At 40.1% G+C, this 21,708-nt stretch overlaps 1 long non-coding RNA gene across 3 annotated transcripts in view; it reads right to left on the bottom strand.

Moving 5' to 3' along the window:
• Positions 1 to 21,438, bottom strand: part of Gm13219 (predicted gene 13219) — a 115,055-nt gene extending 93,617 nt beyond the window's left edge. For 2 of the 3 annotated variants that reach the window (NR_168281.1, NR_168280.1), the window contains exon 1: positions 21,144 to 21,438. This is a non-coding gene — a long non-coding RNA (predicted gene 13219). Of the gene's footprint in view, positions 1 to 1,181; positions 1,296 to 21,143 lie in introns of all 3 variants that reach the window. The other variant, NR_168279.1, reaches the window with a different exon arrangement.
• Positions 21,439 to 21,708: the final 270 nt, after the last annotated feature.

Here is a 21,708-nt window from a genome sequence, read left to right as displayed (position 1 = left end):
ATTGCTGAACCATCACTCTACCCTCAAAGGGAACTTCTAATATAATTTTTATATTGGTGTATTTCTTAACCATTTGCTTAGTATATAGAACATAGGAGATGACACCTGGTATTAATTTTAAAGCTGTTCATCTTCTGTATTTAATCTCATTTGATAATTGTTTAAAAAATCAAAATAAGATACTTCTATCTTCTGGAGGTGATTTTCTATATCAAAGCAGTAGTATAAAAAAACAAATGCAAAGGATAACAAGTCATGCTGGTTGAAGGTTCTTAGAAAGTCTCAGACATTAGCAGAATACAGAGGATCATGCAAGGCTAACTTTTCTAAAGAAAGGCTTATGCTTCTTCCAGGGAACTCCATAGTATAATTAAGACCAGGTGAGTGACCTTCACCAACTGCTCTGGTATCTTTAGGCTTTTTAATGTCCATAACACATCCACCTATATTGTAAGTTTCCATTTTCACCATTTGAGAAACTTCTATTCTGCATTATTAACAGAATGTAAATCCAGACTCTTGCAGAAAGCTTTTCTTTAATTTTTAAATTTTAGCTATTTTATATATTTATATAATTTATTATGATCATAATCACTCCTTATCACCTTCTCTGGTCCCACTATAATTTCTGCTAACCCCATTCTTCTTTTTAACCAACCCCACTCCGACTTTCATGTCTTTTGTAGATCACCACAGTTGCTATCCCCATCTTTTAGCTCTTATAATTCTTTCTTCCCTTTTCCATGAATGTCCCTGGGCCTTGTTTGGAGGATGTTGTTAAAGATGTCCCATTCAGAGCAAATCACTCAATAGTCACTTCAATCTCATAAATTTGATTAGCTATGAGCTATTGCATTATTTATTTCCCACAAAAAGAAGCTTCCAGAGGCAGCACTAGTTTATGGATACAAATATACACATTGAGAAAGTAGTTTAAATTTACTTCAAGCAAAAAATCAGCAGTAGGTCTTCCCCTCCACCCCTGGTTTGTGAAAGCTTTTGACCAGATTTACGGTACCAGATTTGTATTCACTCCCATTGAATACTCTTCCAATCCCATCAGAAAGCAGTTGGTTGCCCCCTAAACAACCATATCACTCTTCTACCAGTGAGCATACAACATCCATAGCTAAGTAGAACCACACTTTTCTACCCCAGTGGCCTCAATAACACTTTCTCACCTTTTGAAAGCTAGTCAGTATGGATACCTTCCAGTTCAGCTCCAGCTTGATGTCTCTGTGTCCTGTCTCCAATGTGCATGGTGTTTTCAGCAATAGCATTTTCATCAAGTAGTTCTCGTGGGAAACAAAAAGGAGCCTGATTGGTTGGGGAGTCTCTAAGGAACCTTGTCCAACACCTCATAAAATGTATCAAGTGGAATGAAGATTTTCATTAAAAAACCAATGGCCTCTAGCAGTAAAGGTAATTAGTGAGTTAAGAAATGGTTGTCACCATGGGCTTTAAAGACAATAATCAGAATTAGTTAATACATATGCCTGAGTTTCACATTATATAGTTATAACATGTAGAAAGTGCTAAAATGGTATGCATGTATATAATAAATGTATCCAAAATGGTTGCAGGAGCGAGGGATGGCCAAAGCAGGGTGCTTTAGGAAGATTTCCTGAAGTAAACAGGATTGACAATATTGAATAGAATCAAGGACGGAGAACACTTTAGAGTTGTGAAAACGTGAATGGAGCAAAGGGGAGGGGATCATCCTTTCTGCTTATTGGGAATAAGAATTTCAGGTTCTGGTCACTGTGGCTATAACTCAAAGAGCCAGAGGGGACTGAGAAGAGTTGGTGAGGAGATGATGCTGTTGTGAAGCAGACATCAAGCTTCACCTTCGAGCACACAGAAGGCCATCAGAAGGGAAACTGTTACTTGGGGGTAAGTTCAGGTTTGTTAACTGGCAGTTGGTTAATAGCAAAGTCTCTCAGGAGACATTGCCATTTTAAATGAGGCTGAACAAAATAGATGATCTTGGTGAAAGGCTACAGCTACTATGAGACGGAATTTGATTGTGTGGCCCACCTCACATCTCACTCATAGAAGCAAGGGAGTTATCCATGAAAGACTAAACCAGGGAGAGGCAGGATGACATGCCCATCTCAGAGAGTTATCTGTGCTTACAGAGTGAGAGGAGTTGAATTAGAAGATAACCCAAGCTGTCAAGGGGCAAGATGGAGGTCACCTGCATGCATTCATAGGGATGTGTATAAATTGATGAAAGGAATGAATGAGGATGGAAACTGAAGCAACCAGGATTAGTAAAGCTTGTGGTAGCTACCACTGTTCTAGGGTTAGCATCTGGATGGATATTCATGAAAGTTCTGAGACAGACACCAAAGGGATTGTAAGTTCCAGAGGAGTTTTAATGGAAGACATGAGGGAGGAGATATAGTAGTTAATTTTCTAATTAGGGAGGTACAAATTAAGGGAGGAGGGCTTCCTTTTGGTTCACAGTGTAGAGGTTTGACAACATCCTCATAAGGAAGTCATGGCAACAGTTGACGCTGGTCCATTGCAATAGAAGATTGCTATGAAGTTTGTTCATGTCTCAAGAGTATGGGAAGATGAGCAGGGCAATGGCCTTCATTTGACAAACAGGTCTGAGTTTCCAGAGGTCCCACAACTTTCCAAAACAGCACCTCCTGAGCTGGTGAGGATATTTTATTTCCAAACTGTAATAGGCAACAAGTTTTTTCCTCCTCCTCCTCCTCCTTCTCCTCCTCCCCTGTCTCCTCCTCCCCCTCCTCCCCTTTCTCCTCCTCCTCCCCTTTCTCCTCTTCCCCTTCCTCCTCCTCCTTCCTCTTCTTCTTCCTCCTCCTCATCTTCTCTTCTTTCTCCTCATCCTCCTTCTCTTCATGTTCTGATTGGAGAATCTTCTGGGATATTCAAGAGTCTCATGAATTGCTAATAGAATTTTAGCAATAAAGAAACAGTGACGAGAGGATGGGAAGACAGTTCAGCAGTCAAGAAAACATGTGCTTTTCTAGAAAATCCCACGTTTGGTTTCTAGCCCATCAGTCAGGAAGGTCTGCTTGTGGTATCCTTGGACAACTGCACTCATACACATGTATCTCAGGGCACATATACTTGCAATCTAAAGACAGTAACAGAAATGAATTAAATAAAAAGAAACTGAAGATATGATCTAAAAAACAAAAGAGGCTAGGGTTTGAGGATGAGTAGGAGCAAGAAGTAGTAAAAATATATTTGAAGAGATATGGAGCAAAATTATAGATTCAGGAGAGTTGTTTATGTGAATGGAGAGTTCCTGGAACAGAAGAGAGACTGATGTTTTCCATGTACTGTTTTGTATCCATCTATGCGAAATAGAGTTTGAAAATGGATGGAAGAAATGGCTTTATTGTAGTCAAATTTAAAACTGTCAACTAGAGCTGGAAGCGCTCTCATTCTAGTGCTGTCCTTAATTTTACTGTAAACAATTGCCTCTTCATTCCTGCAAACTTTCATTGTAAGAAGTACCTAGTCATTTGGTCCATGCCACAGTTTTAAACGAATTCAAACACACCTGAAGATCACCCATAGCGCATCATCTTGGGAGCTTATTGTTAACAGTTTACATGAGGTTTCTAAAATTTCTGTTTATTTTGCCAAAGGTGTGTGTGTGTGTGTGTGTGTATGTGTGTGTTCTCGGGTACCATCCACATAACTTTTCAAATAGGGTCTTCCACTGTCTTAGAAGTTGTTACGTTGACTAGAGTAGCTGACAAATAAGGCCCTGTTTCCGCCTCTTCAGCTCTAGAATAAGCTTATGCCACTACGTTGCTTTCTTCCCTACCCCCCTTTGTCCTGGAGATTGAACAGATTGTTCAGGCCCTCGTGTTTGCACAACAAGCACTTTACCAAGTGAACCATCTCCATAGCACCAGACATTCATACTTTAAGGCGCTAACTAGTACATAAAACACCTTCTAAGACAGTACACTTGGCTCTCATCATAGTCTTATGCACTGTAAAGGAAAGTCATTATTTTTCTTTCAATTCTGTAGGCAGACAAAACAGAAGCTTTAGAAGATGAGCTGATTTAGTCAAGCAAGCCACTGCCTATTAAGTGGCCCATCTGGAAATCTGTTCCAGGCATCTGGGCCAAAGAGATGATGAGAGTGTTTACAAGGTTCCCACAACACTCTATCACTTTGTCTTTGGATTAAGACGAAAGGACTTAGCTTGAGCCCCTAAAGATTCCCATTAGCCAGTATAACAGACATCAGAGGTGTGTAAAGCAGTGAAAGCAGCAGCTATATAGAAAAATACACAACAGGGCTGAGGACTGAACATCTCCACAAAACATATAACATATGCTCAGGATTAAGTATAATATGGTAATATTTGAAAGATGAAGGCAAGAACACAGACAAGTAGGCTGTGTACAGTGGGAATTGTTAGGGGAGGATTTTAGGAGATATAGAGAAAGAATAACTTGAATTTAGTTTAGAAAATGTTCAGAGAGGAACATGAATATACATCAGACTACCAAATAGAGAGAAAAAGGTCAGGAGAAGTGAAAGGCATGGAACGGTCAGTGTATACTCACCTTTTGATTGGCTGGGAAAAAGGATCCTTGTGTAGGGTAGGAAATTGTGCACAGCTGAAGTGATCAGCTATTGCAGAACCTTGAACTGTCAGCCTGGGCGAGTCTGCTAATGTGTGTGTGTGTGTGTGTGTGTGTGTGTGTGTGTGTGTGTGTGTGTGTGTGCATATGTGTAACTATGAAGGCCAGAGACTGGCCTTATGTGCTGTTTGTCCTCAGAAGTTATCCACCAAAATTTTTTGAGACATATTTACTCACTGGTCAGGAACTTCAGCTTGGCTGTATATCCTACAATCCCCAAGGAAGCCTGTCTCCACCTCCACAACTCTCTTCCAGCTTCTTCTTTCTTTTTCTTTTTAATGCATGGATTTCCTGTATCGAGTCTGGGTCCCCCTGCTTGTGAGGCAAGCACTTTACAGGCTGGGTTACCTCTCCAGTCTATTTTCTTAAATCTAAATTATTTTTATTAAATTAGTTTTTTTTTTGAAAGTCAGGTGGTTGATTCAGTGGAAGATTTCCAAAACTTCACACCTTGATTGATTGCTTTAGCAATGATTCTCTTTCGTTCTGCTTCCTGAGGACAGTTTGGAAGAATAACCGGCAGGTAGCCACAACTTTTAACTAATGAAAGCTTAGGCAGAATCACTCAGGTTTTCATAAAGCAATTCGCAAAGGCCCACTTGATAAGGGTTTTTCTCTTGAAGGAGCCACACCCTCAGGCTCTTGGAGGGACTTCCCTGAGAATCTCCCCAAGGTTGACTCTCTTTACGTCATTGGATTGAGGACTAATGTTGAAAAAGACTTTTTTTTTACAAAAGGGAGAAGCCAATGTCAAGCCAATGAAGCCAGAAAGTGTGGTAAGACTTAGGCATTTACAGAAGATAATCACCGTTGACATTTAAAGTCCCTTGTTCGAACACATGTGCACACGCACACATGTGAGCACACAAAGTATTACGGAAGTTAAAGTTGAGGCTATTTTAAATCTTATCAAAACCACCATCAGGAAAAGATGACAAAAGTGCTGTATGCTTATGGGTAGCTCCAGTCCCTACTAATGTTTGACAAATTGTATAGCCAGTAGACAACCCTATCATATCTGCTTGAGATAGTGGTGCTATTACAACACTGGAGATAGCAAAGCACAGAGAAGAGAAGGTAAAAGCCTCTGCCATTGCATATGGTTGTGTAATGTTCAAGGTGTGACAAACCTTCTCATTAGGATGAGTGTGTTCTGTGCAGTGGAAAGGAAAAACCTGTCATGTACCCTCACTTGGTCTCTGAGGCATACATCAGGAAATCCTGGACTCCATGGATCCCTTTGAAAGGATGCCTCCCAGTTTAGCAACTGTCTCACTGTCACATGATGAAACCTAGTTAGGTGAAACTTTTGCTAATGTCTGGCACCTTTCTAGACACAGAGCTGATCCTCTGAGTCCATGAATGAGGTAATTTCTTAAATAGGCATGGACTGTTCAGAAAGGCAGCCTTTATCACACCCATACCAGGAAGTAAAACTAAAACCTGGAGAGGAGACAGTTTGCAAGACTATCACTTGAAAAACACTACTTCATTATGTTCTTAGAAAAAATATATATCTCAACAACCAAACACATCTTGTATCAGGTGTATAACCCCAATTCCATTCATCAGTAAGTCATCAATAAGCACACACTTTAATGGTCTCAGAGTGGCTTAAACATTGTCGTAATTTCTAATGTGAATTTCAAGTCACCTTATTATGTTTTCACTTTTATTTCATATATTTTGTCTCTATCAAATTTTATTCTTTTTCTTCTTGTGGTCACTATCTCTGCCCCTTAGGGATTGGGATGAGCCAAGGAGAACATGAATAAGAAAGAGAAGTGGGGCATGAATACTGTCAGTATTTAAGATACTTTGAAGCAGTAGAACAAAATCATACACCATTGCACAGTTAGTATAGACGTGTAGAAAATCCTGTCCCAAACTGATTTAATAAAACTTGGCTTCATAATAATGCCCATCACTTTTCTTATATTTTACATAAAATTCTGGAAGGTAGCAGTGTTTGATTTTAAGTCAGGAAAAGAAAGGAAGACATTTGTGGTGGGGGGGGGGCATTTGTCTACTCTCTCAATAGTTTTTATCCCAATAATCACTTGAAAGCAAATGCTTTGGTTAAGAGACCCACAGGTAGGCTCAGAACAGAAGTACCATTAGTTAGTTTAGGCGTGAGTTTTACTCATTCTGATAGCTCTCCTATTCTTCTGTAAAGAACATACTTATCTATGCGTCCACCCATCCCTGAGATGACTAAGTAAGGAGCAGATACCTCATTGCTGTGGTAGATCTCAGGCCATTAATGTCCAGCCAAATTAGCCAAACTGGTGAACCCTAGGTTCAATGAGAGATTCTGTCTAAAAATATAATATGGAGAGCAATAGAGAAAAGTGTCTGATGTTGACCTGTGGCCTCAGTATATACACTCATGGATGATTGTACCCACATATCGTCATGAATAGACATGCACACATCTCAATGCATATAACATGTATATACACACATGCAGACATACACACACACAGGAGAGGGGGGCAGAATTCAGATATCATGGTGTTACATCTAGTTTGTCTAAAAGTAGGTCTGTGGTAGCAGTAGACATAACAGATAAACTCTTAGACTACAGACATAAGGAAGAGTTTTCTCTGTGCATTCTACTGAGCAGAAGCAAGCAAGCCTATAGCTTCAATCTCCATTGAAAGCCACTTGATGACTGTCACACAACAGACCTTTAGGTGAAATCAGTGCACGGAGGGGCAGACATAAAAGAACCAAGTCTTTTGCAGCTGAATGTGTGACATGATCCTTCCTATTTTCTGTGTTTGCTGTTATAGGAGATAGAACGCTACCCTCTTATCCCAACCACTTCATGTTGTGTTATCAAAACCATCATTACAAATATTCTCTTAGTGCTGTGACAGTATGAAGACCACAAGTCCACCTTTCTTTTCTCTCTTAGCATTCCAGTAGACATGGTTTTGATACTAATAAAAACACTGGAAGGGAGATGGACATGTTGCTCAGATTCAAAGCACAGACATGCAAACACGAGAACTGCACTTTGGGCCCGGAGGATGTGTGTAAATGTTGGATGGGAACAGCTTCCTACCTGTAATTCTAACTCTCCAAAGACAGTAGCAGGGCAGATTAGCCATTCCTGTTGAGCTCTGGATCTAATTGAGGGGTCTTGCCTCAAAGAACAGGGATGAAGAGTGATGAGGAAGATTGCTGGCATTGACCTTGAAACTCCACATGCAAGCACTCACATATGCACATGTACCACACCATACATGTGCCCCACATGTGCAAATGTGGACATATGACTGTTCACTCACTACACATGTATTGAAAAAATATACCAGAATAGCAAAATGTTGGTCTTGTGAGTGGAAGTTTGAATTTCAATACTGAGCCTCATGCCATAAATGTGACATTGAACCCAAGCTTTTTTTTTCCTCCTTTGAAAGGGCATAATAACCCATATCCCCCCTACTGTACAGTGATTTCCTTAAGATTAGCAAGGATAATGTATGTAAAGACTCAGCTCAATTTAATGTATTTCAGGCATTAGCTATTTGGCTCAGTGAGTCATGTTCTTTAAATATGTTTATACCTATGTTTTTCTAGTAATTTCTCCAGGTATGTCCTGGTGTTCCCAAATGTAGGTGAGAGAAACTGGAGTTAAGGAAGTCTGAAAAATGTTCACAAAGCCCTTGTATGGCAAAGGACAAAACAGGAAATCCTCCCTAACACCTGTCTTAGGTCAAAACAATTATGGAGCCAATATTAGATTATTTTTTAAAAATTTTGCTCACTATGACAGACACCTGAGATAACCACTTGGAAGAGGAATATTTGTCTCAGGATTGCAGAAGCTTCATACACGTGCAGTGGTTTTGGGCTTCTGGTGCACTGAGGGAAGTGTTGGAAAGTCAGAGGGAGGATGGAAGGAGAGGGGAAGAAAGAGAAGGGGCTATACCTTTCCATAGCATGGCCTAAGTATCCTGCTTCCTCTTAGTATGTCCCACCTCCTGCTTTTTGTCAACTCCCAATAATACCAATATGTTTAGAATGTGACAGGACATTGTACCTTCTTGATCAGGCCAGATTTTTCAGGATCTACTTATTTTCTTCAAACCCAAAAGCATACCACCAAGTAACTTCCTGCTACATACATGAACCCATAGATGACATTTCATGTTCAAACCATATTAGATCCTAAGAAATGAGACTATTTGTCTTTGAGTGGACATTAAAAATAATCCCTCGTGCCAATGTAGTGACCTAGGACTTGCAATTACATCTTTCTGCTATGTCTGGACTATGCTTGGTGCCCACTCTTTCATTTGTTCTTGATGGCCCTGGAAATGAGACATTAGAATTGATAATCTAATGTGAGAAAGTGATGCACAGAAGTATTTCAATGTCTTATCGCATTGGCTAAGACAATATTTGAATCTTATTCCTGTCTGCCTGAGTCCTAATGCCAGAGTCCAGTATATTCAGTGTTGGAAAGGAGCTACATTTGGAGTTATATTCCCAGTGTTGATGCATGGAAGGAATTTAAAATAAGTCTTATTTTTTTATTAATCATTTTATTCATTTACATTTCCAATAATATCTCTAATAATATCTCCCTTCCTGGTTCCCCCCCCCCCCCCACACACACACAAATACCCCATCCTATCCCGCTTCTCCCTCCTCCCCTTTGCTCCTCCACCCATTCACCCACTCTAGCCTCACTCTTCTAATACCCTCCTATGCTGGGGCATCAAGCATCCACAAGACCAAGGGCCCTCTCCTTCCACTGATGTCAGATAAGGTCATCCTCTGCTACATAGGTATCTGGAGCCATGGATCCCTCCATGTATACTCTTTGGAGTTCCTGGGAGCTCTGGGTGGTCCAGTTATTAGATATTGTCCTTCTATGTGGTTGCTATTCCCCTCAGCTCCTTCAGTTCTTCCCCTAGATCTTTCACTGGGGTCCCTGTGCTCAATCTGATGGTTGGCTGTGAGTATCGTCATCTGTATTGGTAGGTGCTGATAGAACCTCTCAAGGAGCAGCCATACCAGGCTCCTGTCAGCAAGCAGTTCTTGGCATCAGCAATAGTGTCAGGGTTTGGTGTCTGTGAATGGGATGGATCCACAGGTGGGGCTATACCTGAATGGCCTTTCTTTCAGTCTCTATTCCATTTCTTTTTCCCTGTCTTTCCTTTAGACAGGAACATTTCTGGGTGGATGCTTCAATCCTACATAGAAGGGAAAACAAAATAATCACAGGAGGTAGAGGGAGGGAGGGCCCCAGGAGGGATGGGGAAGAGGAGAGGAAAAGGGGAGGGGGCAGGATTAGGTATGGAAAGGGACATGAGAGAAGTACAGAGGGTCAGAAAATTGAACAGAAATAGGTAGCAGTGGGAGATGGGGAACTGGGGATAGCCACTAGAAAGTCCCAAACGCCAAGGAAGCGAGAGGCTCCCAGGACTCAATGGGGATGAGTTGAGCCGAAGTATACAACAAAGGGGAGATAGAACCTATAGAGATCACCTCTATTAGATTGGCACAGTCCCAGTTGAGGGATAGGGTCACCCACCAATCTCAAAATTTTTAACCCAGAAATGAAGTCACTCTTATATAGGAAAGCTTTTTACACATAGGCAGTGTGGTGAGGTGGCTTGCTATTCTCTTGCCCTATGCCCACTTCCTTCTTGGGAGACCAGAGCCATTCTACAGAGTCCTCCTACATATTGTAGGGTTGCAGAGAGGCCATTTCAGGAGAGTCAGGAGGTCAACACCTCCAGCCAGTGGCTTAAACAGTAGCCAGTGCCATTTGCCCTTAAGGGAAATGATCAGAACACTGACAATCCTGTGTCTATAAACAGCTCCCAGTGTTTGATAGAAGTTGTTTAACTTTTGGCCACTGCCTTGAGCAGTGTGCTCAATGTAATTAAAATTGTTTTAATGACTTGGAGTCATGATGGTGTGCATAGACTTTACTCTGTGATAGCAATTGTTTACTCTCTCATCCCCTAATCTCAGGCTGCAAATGCTCTTGTCTGCCAGGTGTTTTTCTTCCAGGGTTCTTTTCCTTCCTAATTTGGACATCTAATTTGCTATGGCCTAATATATCAGATAAACACAATTGTTAGAGCTGCATGCAAAATAGGACCCATAGGACTGGCAGCAGGGTGGGTAAGTGTTGTGGCTACAGACAGTTTTGGGTGCTTGAGTTATATGCTGCATTCCTTATAGTAGAATTTTTCCAATGAGAAAAATCCATTAGGTCACCCAGTAACCTTCTCTAGCTGTGTGTGAGGACAGAGCTGTGACTCAGAGCTAATAACAATGGCTAATATTTATTGAGCACTTATGATGCCTCAAACAATACTTCATACATATTATCTCATTTGCCATTCACCACACATCTGTGAACTAGAAACTGTCATTATTCTTGTTTTAAAGATGAGAAAGACTGGCCTGTGAGAAGGTTAAGCAATGTGCTTAATGTTACACAGCTACTGAGGAGTTGAGAAAGAATTCAAATCAACACTAACCACTGAGGTCAGGAAATCAGTGAAGGGTAAAAATGAGAATTCAGGCCATCAGATTACTGCAAACTGGACCTTGATGTTTAAAGCCAGTATAAACACACACACACACACACACACACACACACACACACACACACACACACACACAGAGAGAGAGAGAGAGAGAGAGAGAGAGAGAGAGACAGACAGACAGACAGACAGAGAGAGGCAGAGACAGAGAGACAGAGAAAGCATGGAGGCAGGCAGGATCACTGGCAGCTGGCTAGCATTTCTAAATGAAAGTCTATCAACAGATGTCAGACGATTCAAGCTTTCCCCTTGCACATGGGCACCAAGCCCGTTTGCTTTCAAGTCCCCCTTTCCTTCCCTTCCTACACGAGAAACAACATGATTTCCTGTGCACCGGGAGACTGACTCAAGGCACTTGGCATGGTGATCTCTAGCTCTGTTCATTTCTTGCAACCCTCATAACTTCATCTTTCACTGTGGCAAAATGAAATTCCATTGGGTATATGGACCATATTGTCTCTATCAATTTATCTGTCAAAGGACACCAAGGATGATTCTAAAACTTGGTTACTGTGAAGAGTGGAGCAATAAATACAGGCATGTGGGTATTTTTAGAGTAAGCTGCTGACTCAATGACTCAATCTTTAGCTATTAAAAATAAATACACTTGTTCAATTGATAATGGCACAACAGAAGCCAAACATGTGAACATTGTGGGCAGGTTCAGCATTGATTATTTGTGCTGTAATTTTATATTCGGTGCATTGATAACTCTCGAAAGAGCTAATCTTCTTACCCATGGCACTCTGACTCTATTTCTGTCTAGGACTCTTCCCATAAAAGTCTGTAAGTCCTTTGCTTCACATATGTTGGTTCTTTACTCTACTTTTTCTTATGTCAGAGGAGTGGAACAGAGAACCAGGAAGTTAGAGAGTTGGTAGAAACATGCTCTAGTGGTTTCCCATGTATAGTGGAGTGCCTGAGTCCTCCTTGCATTTGGATGTGTCTTATCTAATTATAACTCTGCGGCTGGAGCATTCTTCTCTCAGTCAAGGTGTCTATCCAAGTTTCCATCTCTGTATCTGCTCTAACAGATCTTTCTCAAGTAACTTTCCCCATCGTTTGTAAGTACTTCCTTTGAAACCTGATTATTAAGTCTAGGGAGTTCTCCCTTGTGTGTTTGCTATTTCCCAACAGGAGTCCTGATCAGCATATCATTTTGTCGCATTGTGGTTTGCTTAGATGGGTGGGTGGCAACACTGATTTCTGCAGTGAGGAGAGACACTTAATGTTAGGTCTGATCATGGTGAACATGCCATAGGGGAATCCAATAGTATTTATAAATAGCTACTGGTCATTGATCATGGACCGCACATTGAACAATGGTATGGCTCTGCATCTATTATCTTAACTGTGTGGATGAGGAAACCAGCCATAATCTTCCTTGAATTTTTTTCATATGAAGCATATTTTTTTCAAAGTAAGCTTTATAGATTGAAAACTGCACACCTGAATTCATATTCCAGGAATATAATGTGGATTATAGAAAAACATTTTTTAATTCAATTTTCTTCTGTGACTTCATTAGTAGGGTTTTTATTGGATCAGATTTTACAGATTACACGGAGTGCTTCAGAACATAAATAAGCTATGTTTCTTTACTGTTTGGTGTGGAGCACGGAGTATAAAGTATAAGTCTAAAGCATGGTCTCAATTCTGAAACACCATTTAACTGCCGTGTGACCCTGGGCAAATCAATTAACTGTTTTCTCTGCCTTAATGGTTCTACTCTGTAAAATGGGGTTAATTATAGCACCCACCTCATTGAAATGTAATGGGGATTAGATGAGTCAACACAGGCAACATTCTTGGAACTGCTTGGTTTATGGTAAGCAATATATCATGTTAATTATGATTATTTTAATTTTTATTCTCACCTTGGTCTCCAGTTCTCTTACAAGTTCCTAGAGCATCTCTTTTCCAGATGTGCATTTGAACACCCAAATGATATGTTCTTTTCTATATATCTGTGTGGATTGGATGCTGAATTACAATCAAGGGCATATCCCGTCATTTAATAATGAAGGACTGAAAAAACAGTGACCTGTGGTCCTAGGGGCTCCCCTGATGCCAGATACAGCTGATTAACCAGATTGTCTGGCAGGACCTGTGAGAGCTGAGACTGGGGGCAGGAGGATCGTTCAGGGCCACTTCATTGCTTTTGTTAAATAAGATGAAAGTTGACTAACCAGTTGCCTGTGGCAATATAGGTTAGTCAAACTGAGACTTGACTAAGAGGCCCATCATAATAAGCTAACGAGAAAAGCTAGCAAGGCGTTTGAGTGGCAGAGTTGTGTGGGTGGCAGGCTTGTTGTTGAGGGAACTGATGTTAGAACTTTATGGCACTATTATTGCAGTTGAGTGAAATAGTTGTGACAAGCCAAGACAGAGCCCCAGAACAATACGTGCACACTCTTCTTCTCTTTCTCTTTCTCTTTCTTCTTTCTCTTCTCTCTCCTCCCTCCTGTTTCACCTCTCTGCTTGCTTCCTTTCTCTCTGTTTCTCCTCCCTTTCCCCTTCCCTTCTTTCATTCTTTCTGATCCTTTCTTCCCTTCTTTCCTCTTTCTTCCCTTCCTTCTTTCCTCTCTTTCTGGGCTTGCCTTTCTTCCCCCTACCTCTTTGTTTTATCATGGAAAGTCAGACCTCTCCTTTGGGGACAGGCAATGCTTGGATAAGAAGCAAGGAGAGTGGAAGTTTCCAGCTGCCCTACAGGTTAAAGGGACTCTTGTGTCAGCACAGATGATGAAAAATATACTTTAGGTGAATAATGAGCACATTAAATGACGTTAAGGCAAGTAACAAGAGTAGAGCTGCAGAGAGGCAGGGTTGAAATGGCCGCACATGACAGAGCTTACAGACCGTGCCAAACTGAGCCCGGTGTGGGTCTCCAGTAACGCAATGTAGTGTTTATGAATCTGTACCGACGTTAAGTTGATCGTTACTGTAATAATCAGACTGAGATACAAAGAAAGCAGAGAGTAATTCTTTCATAGACACAGAGGCTTCTGAGCCCCTGTTCCTCATCCTTCCTTAAAAGTTAGAGAATTCTGCCAGTGGAGTAAATCAAGACCCAAAACAAAAACAAAAACAGAAACAAAAACAAAACAAATAGAAGGAGGAGGAGGAAGAGGAGGAGGAGAACAACAAAAACAACAACTCTAAACCAAACCAACGACAAACTAACAAAACTCCAAAAGAAACCCAGCAAAACTAAAAGCTCTGCTCATGTTTTTTTTTTTCTGTTGCCCGTTTCTCATCGACCATGAACTCCTTCCTGCATTTCTGTTTTGCTTGGAGAGTGTTTTAAATGCATCAAGGAGAGTTGGGCACAGCCAGTCAAGGAATCAAATTCTTACATCAGAAATAGTTGTTCTGCCTCAGCCTGTGAGCTACCTCACATCTGATCTCTTCCTTTCAGGATTCTGTTATCTTAACTTCTTTCAAACCTGGCTGCATGCGTGTATTGTTATATTATTACTTAAGTTGTGTATTCGTGTGTGGTTTTTCTTTTTCTTCTTTTGGCCTATGTTCTCTTCATGGCTAAGTCTCATTAGCCATGAAGACTAATATCTTTCACATATGCTTATTTCATGATAGTTTCCTACAGATAACATGTTCTTCTCAATTAATATTTGTCACCTGAGTGATGGCATGCTTTGACCTTCCTTTTCCCTGTGGGTTCATAGCCAGAAAGTTCAGCATGAGTGTCTCTTTTTCAGGGTCTCCCTTTTTGTTTGTAACTAGACTTTTCTTCCCTAAATAAAAGGAAAGGGCTCATAATGGAGTCAGCACTGCCTTATGCACACCGATCTGAGAGATGAGGGCAGGGTGATGAGGTTGGGTGAATGACAGCTGCTTTACTTAGCAACTGGTCTCATGCACCCTTTCAGGTAGTGAAATCCAGGGAAACAAAAAAGACAAAGACGCAGCTTGAGATGGCAAATTTATAACGAAGGAGGCTTTCTGTAAGCTCCAAGCCCTGTCTAGAAGTTAAGGGGGACAAGCAGGGAGACAGATGTATCTCCTTTTATTTGTAACATCAAAATAGGGCAAGTATGCTTCCCTCGACTTCATGTTTTTCCTCCCAGCCATTTTCCAGACTCTCACTTTTTAATTTGAAAACCAATCTTCGAGTGGGAAGTTTCAGTCCTGGCACACAGGTAACAAATAAGCAAATAAGCAAGGCTGAACTTCTCCCTGGGTTTCCAGGTCATTCACTAACCGTTCCAGGCATCCGATTCCAAAGCAAACATATCACATATCAGTTAGGATCTCCTTGAGACATTTTAGAGCGAGCACAGATCTGTTGCGCAGGTTATGGGCCAAGCCACTAAGGTTTCTGGGGTTGAACGTTTCATTTTCTTAACTTCTGCACTCAATTTCTTTCAGAATGGATTTTGCCCCTGGTAATGTTTGAGGGAACTATTTAATGGGATTGCCTGATAGACCTAACACGGCAGCAATTGTGTGCCCTGTCCACAATTGCTCCTGGGGTACTCATTAGCCTTATCAGAAATGTCTTATACCTCCAGTGATCATGGGGTTTTTTCTGGCCTCAGTTTTTCTCATTTACAATAAAGTTACATATTTAAATGTGTTTATTGCATATTGTGTTTAGATTCATTAAAGAAGTAGCATTCTGAACAATAAAATGTATTCACCATAAAACCAGGAAGTGCCAATAAATACAGGAAACACAAGAAAATTCTTTGGTAAATGGTCTCCAATTTTACTTCATCCATGGTGAAGGTAGACAATCTCTGTGTGAGCTGACCTACTTAAGTGGATTCTTTTCAAAACCTGTTATGCAAGCAGATGCTTAGGAGCCCTGCACGGCTTCATCCTCTCCATAAAAACAAACAAACAAACAAACAAACAAACAGAAAACCCCAAACTCAGTTATTAATTGCGGTGGTGGGTGGCATTGTTGGGTACAGTCCTCTCAGTCACAAGGTGAGACAAAACTCATTGTAATTGCTGTGTTTATTGGAACCTCATTGCTTTATGGTAAATATTCTTTTCAGTGCAGAAGTGGTAAGTTTAAAAACAACTCTCTGCTTTTCTCTATATCATCCCATCTCACATACAGGAGCTTACCAAGCTACTCGTTCTTATTGTTCAGAGCTCTGCTCTCCCTAAGCTGTTCTGCATGAACACGTATTTTCTTAGGCGCATGCTTCTGTGACACATTACATTTTCTATCCTGGGGTGAGGTGGAGTCTAATGCAATGCCAAGATGCTATTGGCTAACCGTTAGGTGATTGAATCATTTTTCTCAGTAATGAAACATTCTTTACTGGTTTTGCTTTCTGTGAGTGAGGTTCTTTATTGATGTTTTTGTTATTGTTGTTGGGTTGTGTGTGTGTGTGTGTGCTCCTACAGACTTCCCTGGATTTGAGAGGAGATGTATGTACACATGTGTTTATGGGCTTTCAAGTTGGACACCATTGTCATGCTCTCTCTAGTCTAGACACCAGATCTCAGAAAATCTCTAGAGAAATGAGTATAGTGGTTCTTGAGGCCCTATCATAAAAACTTCTCTATTCTTCCTGCATGTTCTTTGTGAATGCTGGAGATGAACTCAGGACCTTGCATTAGCTAAATGCGTTCTTTCCTACTGACCCTCACCTCCAGCTAAAACATTCTGTTTATTCAATATGGAATCTGTTCAAATTGAGTTGGAACTCTCAAACTTTAGCCATATATGGAAAACTTGCTTTACCACAAGGGTACCTCTGGAGCTTCCAAAAACAGAGTGCTCAGGCCACACCTCTGCTCAGGGTCTTCCCCAGAGGTTCTGGCTTTTTTGGTTTGGAGCACTACTCAGAGGGGTCTCAGAGTCTATCAGATCTGGAAACAACACTATGGAGCAAATATCAGAGTCAGGGAATTCTCAGAAATGAGTTAAGCATGCAGAATTGATGGAGCTGTCCTGAAATACTTTTAAATGGGATGAACAGATCACTCAGTAGGATGAGGTTGTGAGTAAGCATGGAGACTGGCATCTAGATGTATAGCACTCATCTAAAATCAGCGTATGGTGGAGAACATATGTATGCCACGCACTGGGTAACTGAGGTTACTGCAGGCTGGGTGCTTGCTAGCTAGTCAGCTTAGTTAAACAATAGACTGAGAACATCAGCCTCAAAGAGTAAACTGGTAAAGAAATTGAAGAAGACCTCTGACATCAACTCCTGGTATCTACATATACACACACAGAAAAGTGTACCACCTCCTCATATCCTGTGCGCGCGCGCGCACACACACACACACACACACACACACACACACACACACACATATACACACACACATATACACACACACACACACACACACAACACACACCCCTTCTAAATTAAAATTTTAAATGTTTGCATATATATTATAACGTTGGGAAAAATTCAATCTTTTTCCTTGTAACTACATTTTTCTAACACATTTTTATTTTTCTGTGGGTATAGATTTTTTTCCATATGTGCACCACATGAGTGCGAGCAGTGCTTAAAGGTTAGAAAGAGCCTTGGATCCCCTGGAACTGGAGTTACAGAAGGTAGCGCGCCACCATTTGGGTGCTGGCAACTGACCCTGAGTCCTTTGAAAGTGCAGTCAGAGCCCTTACTTGTTGAGTCATCTGCCTAGCCCCACTTGTGACTTTTCATAAGGATAACCAACTACAGAATTAGAAATCACTCTAGTAGTTATCAGCCTTCCTGATGCTACCTCCCTTTAATACAATCTCTCATGGTGTGCTTATCCTGAGACATAAAATTATTTTTGTTGCTGCTTCATAGCTGTAATGTTGCTACGGTTCTGAATTTTAATGTAAATATTTTCTGGAGAGAGAAGTTTGTCAAAGAGGTCATGACCCACAGGTTGGGAGCCAGTGCATTAGCCCACACAGTGCTGGTTCTCCTAGTCATCACTGAGGAAACAATACAAGAATGGTTAGTAAAATGACCTGACTTAATTTTTCCACTTGCCTTGTGGACCAAGTGCTAGGCAGAAATCGACCTAGTGGCCATTTGAAATTTCATTTTGCAAAATGCATTTGAATTTATTTTGAAGGACATAGATACTATCTAGAAAACCGACTTTCGGGATTTTCAGTCGCTTGTAAACTGGATTATTATGGCTGAACACAGAAAGGTTGTTCCTTCCTGGGTGACGGGCTGACAGTGGAGTGGTTGTTTTTGACTCTCAGCAATTCATTATGAAATAATGGCTAAGCTTGTTTTTCTTGCCCTGACTTTGCCATAGCCAAGCCCATGTGGCAGTGGACTAACCCGACTTCCTCACAGCCCACAGCAAGCTTTCCTGTGTGCCTTCTCCCCAAATCTTACCATTTTATTAGACGCTAATAAGCATTTTCTCAGACCTTGGCAGTTTGTGAAAGCTTTAAAATCGTTTTTTTATTAGTGGCTTATGCAACATACCTGTGATGTTGTTTTGTGTTTTTTCAGCCAGGCTGCTGTTTTAATGGGGGTAAATATGAGCGAAAACACAAGGGGAAGAGATAACATTTCAGTAGCGTGCCTCGTCTTTGCTCTAACCCACAACAGGAAAACAAAGGCTGACCTGCCAAACCAGGTTTTCTGTAAACAGCACAGTTATCCATTTCTACTTAAGTTTCTTTTTCCTTCTGTAAAGAAAACTCTTCAAAAAATTTAATTTATAGTAAATTTGGAAAAGCTAATATTCTGTCTCATAATTGTGAATGTGTTTAAGTGACACATGTGTAATGATGTAGTGGCTTATGTACCTCTTTTTATCATACAAAGGGTATTTAATATCCTGAAATATAAACTCATGATTAAGATCCTAGAATTCTCATTAGTAGCTTTCAGGTTCTCCAACAACTCTTTCTTATGAGCAATTCTCTACATTTGGACTGTTTGGACACTGATAGAAACTAACTACAATTCCACATGAGCTGAGGATACTCCATTGTCTGAAGTCTTCTCTCACTCCCTCGCCTCTAATCACGTGATTGTGTCATTTACCGAGCATCTGAACATAGGCGGTGAAAGACATAAAAACCACTCTTATTATTCCTTTCTTTTTTTTTCAATAATTTGGATAATAACTGTTAGAAATGGAGCCAGTAACAGTGAATTAATAAAGGATTTTCTTACATAAAATAGTCCTCTAGTGAAATTTATATATGTATAAAAAGCAAAACGGTATTTCTTCACCCAATCTATAAGTAATTCATGGCTCCTGACTCATTAAAACAATTTCAATAAGATTCAATGATTTGATAAGTGGAGAGAAAGACTCAAATTACATAGACCATACAGTCATGAACATATACACTTACTTTGCTTAAAAAATATTATTTCTACAACTTTAATGCTGAACTTATTCTGTCTTGGGAGTCTCTTACATTTTTATCTTTTATTTGCAAGATTGGAAAACACACAGCCAGCAACTGAGTGCCCAGAGTCAATTTAAAACCTCCAACACAGACTTACTTAAATTAGAAAATACTTACTTATAATTAATAACTATTTATTTGAGAGAGTTAATATCCTTATCAATTCACACCGCACCATCAATTAGGCTTTTTCTATTTACTGGTTTCACAGATCAAAAGTAAGCAAGTCCATATAGTTTTGAGAAATAAAAATGTAGATGCATGTATTTGTACTTGCATTTAACAGTTTAATTATATGATAAAATAGACCAGATGGACCAGAGTAATTTTGACCAGTTCAATAAGACTGCACAATTTTCACACACGTGTTTGTTCATTTTTCCTACTTTGTGCCAAATATACTTCTATTTACTTCATACATTATAAAAAGCTTTTAATATTTCTTTCAAAGGATCAATTTCAGAATGATGCAGACAAAGACCAATTTATATTTTAGTGAATTCCTCTTGAGTAAGTGATGCTCAGATTGTCAAAGAAGGTAACTCAGAAAAACACAAATAAACTAATCTTTTCTAGTTGACTTGAACAAGTTCTGTAAGTAAAAGAAATTTAAAATCACTCCCAGATGATTTTAGATCAAATATGTTGCACTGTGAATAATTGTTCTTTTTCTCCCTTGTTTGGCCCACCTTTCTCCTTTAATTAATATGAATCATCACTGCTGGAGAATAATTGACACTATCTTCTCACAAAACTTTCCTTGACTACTTACTTGCTTTGGACACAGGAACCTCTGACTTATTTTATTGCAAGGATTTCTTCATGTCGCTTGGTCTAGGTTTTCCCAGGTGGTTTTGACTCATGTCTACCAAGATCTGCGACATGGCATTTTCCTATGTGGCTGAACTTTTGAACTGATATTTTTCAGAATACACTCAAATAAGGGATGACATTTCTTTCCGTTTATCTGGATGGGGCCATAGTAAAAGCAAATGAAAGCAAATTCTACCTTGTAGAAAATTGCTAAATTCACTTAAATTAAAAAAGCTTTTTTTATAGTATTTAGGTTGTTTATTGTATAGTAAAAACAAGGAATTTTATGTTTAAAGTAGAGTGCTCTACCAATATCATAAGATCTAATATTTTAATGCATTATTTAAGGGCAATAACAATAGAGATATAATTAGTCATTATTATAGCTCGGTTTACAACACTTCCCTAGCAGTAAATGTATTTGTGATTTTTAGTATCTTTGAAACTTGAGTCTAGTGTGAGAGTCAATTCCTTTAGGTCTTTAGAACAAATGTTCATTTTCTACAGGGTCAGACTCGGAGAATGAATTTACCTGCGGTGATATACCTTGATGGGTCAGATTAAAATGCCTCTGGGACAGAGAACGGAAAAGTGTAACTGAGACCCATCTCATGGCAGTGATTCGACACACACATTAATGGCATTACCCCAGAAAGTAACACATTGAACACTTGTAAAAATTCATTCTCAAGGCATGCACATGCAAACAAAGAGAACCCCAAAGACTCACAGTTCATTTGAATTCACAAGGGAAAATTTTCAGGACGAATGTTGCTTTGACGTTGTCTTACTGATGCAGAGGGAAGCCAAACCTGTTTTTAATTGCAAAACCAAATGGTTTATGCATGGGCTCTGCCATGCTTGTGCGAACATGTTGCTTTTATAGTCCCCTCCCCCTCCTCCAACACGAGACTAGGCTTGCCAACATTGTGTTGGAGCATGGTCACATTTGAAATGAGAAGCCTTGCAGGGATTTTGGGAGGTGGGGGGTAGCAGTGTCAATCTGTCGAGATGTCGCCAGGAGTGGATCTAACTGCCTATCTGTTACCACTTGCTAATTAGGGATTGGAGTGATCATTGTCATAAAGCTTGCCGTGCAATGTGCAATAAAATGAGTTTTCAGGGGTAGGGGGCAGAAGGTGATGTTTAGAGAGGGTGGAACAAATTTTAAGCACTTCTAATAATCAGAACATCTCAGAGCTTGGATCTAGAATTGTTTTACTGTTTAATGTCCCGGTGAATACACACATTGTTGCACGCATTTTGTTGCTTCAGGCACATTGCTGGAATTCCAG

The sequence above is a fragment of the Mus musculus genome, chromosome 2 (genome assembly GCF_000001635.26).
Source record: "Mus musculus strain C57BL/6J chromosome 2, GRCm38.p6 C57BL/6J".
Classification (NCBI taxonomy): domain Eukaryota; kingdom Metazoa; phylum Chordata; class Mammalia; order Rodentia; family Muridae; genus Mus; species Mus musculus.
This window is presented reverse-complemented; position numbering and strand designations above follow the sequence as displayed.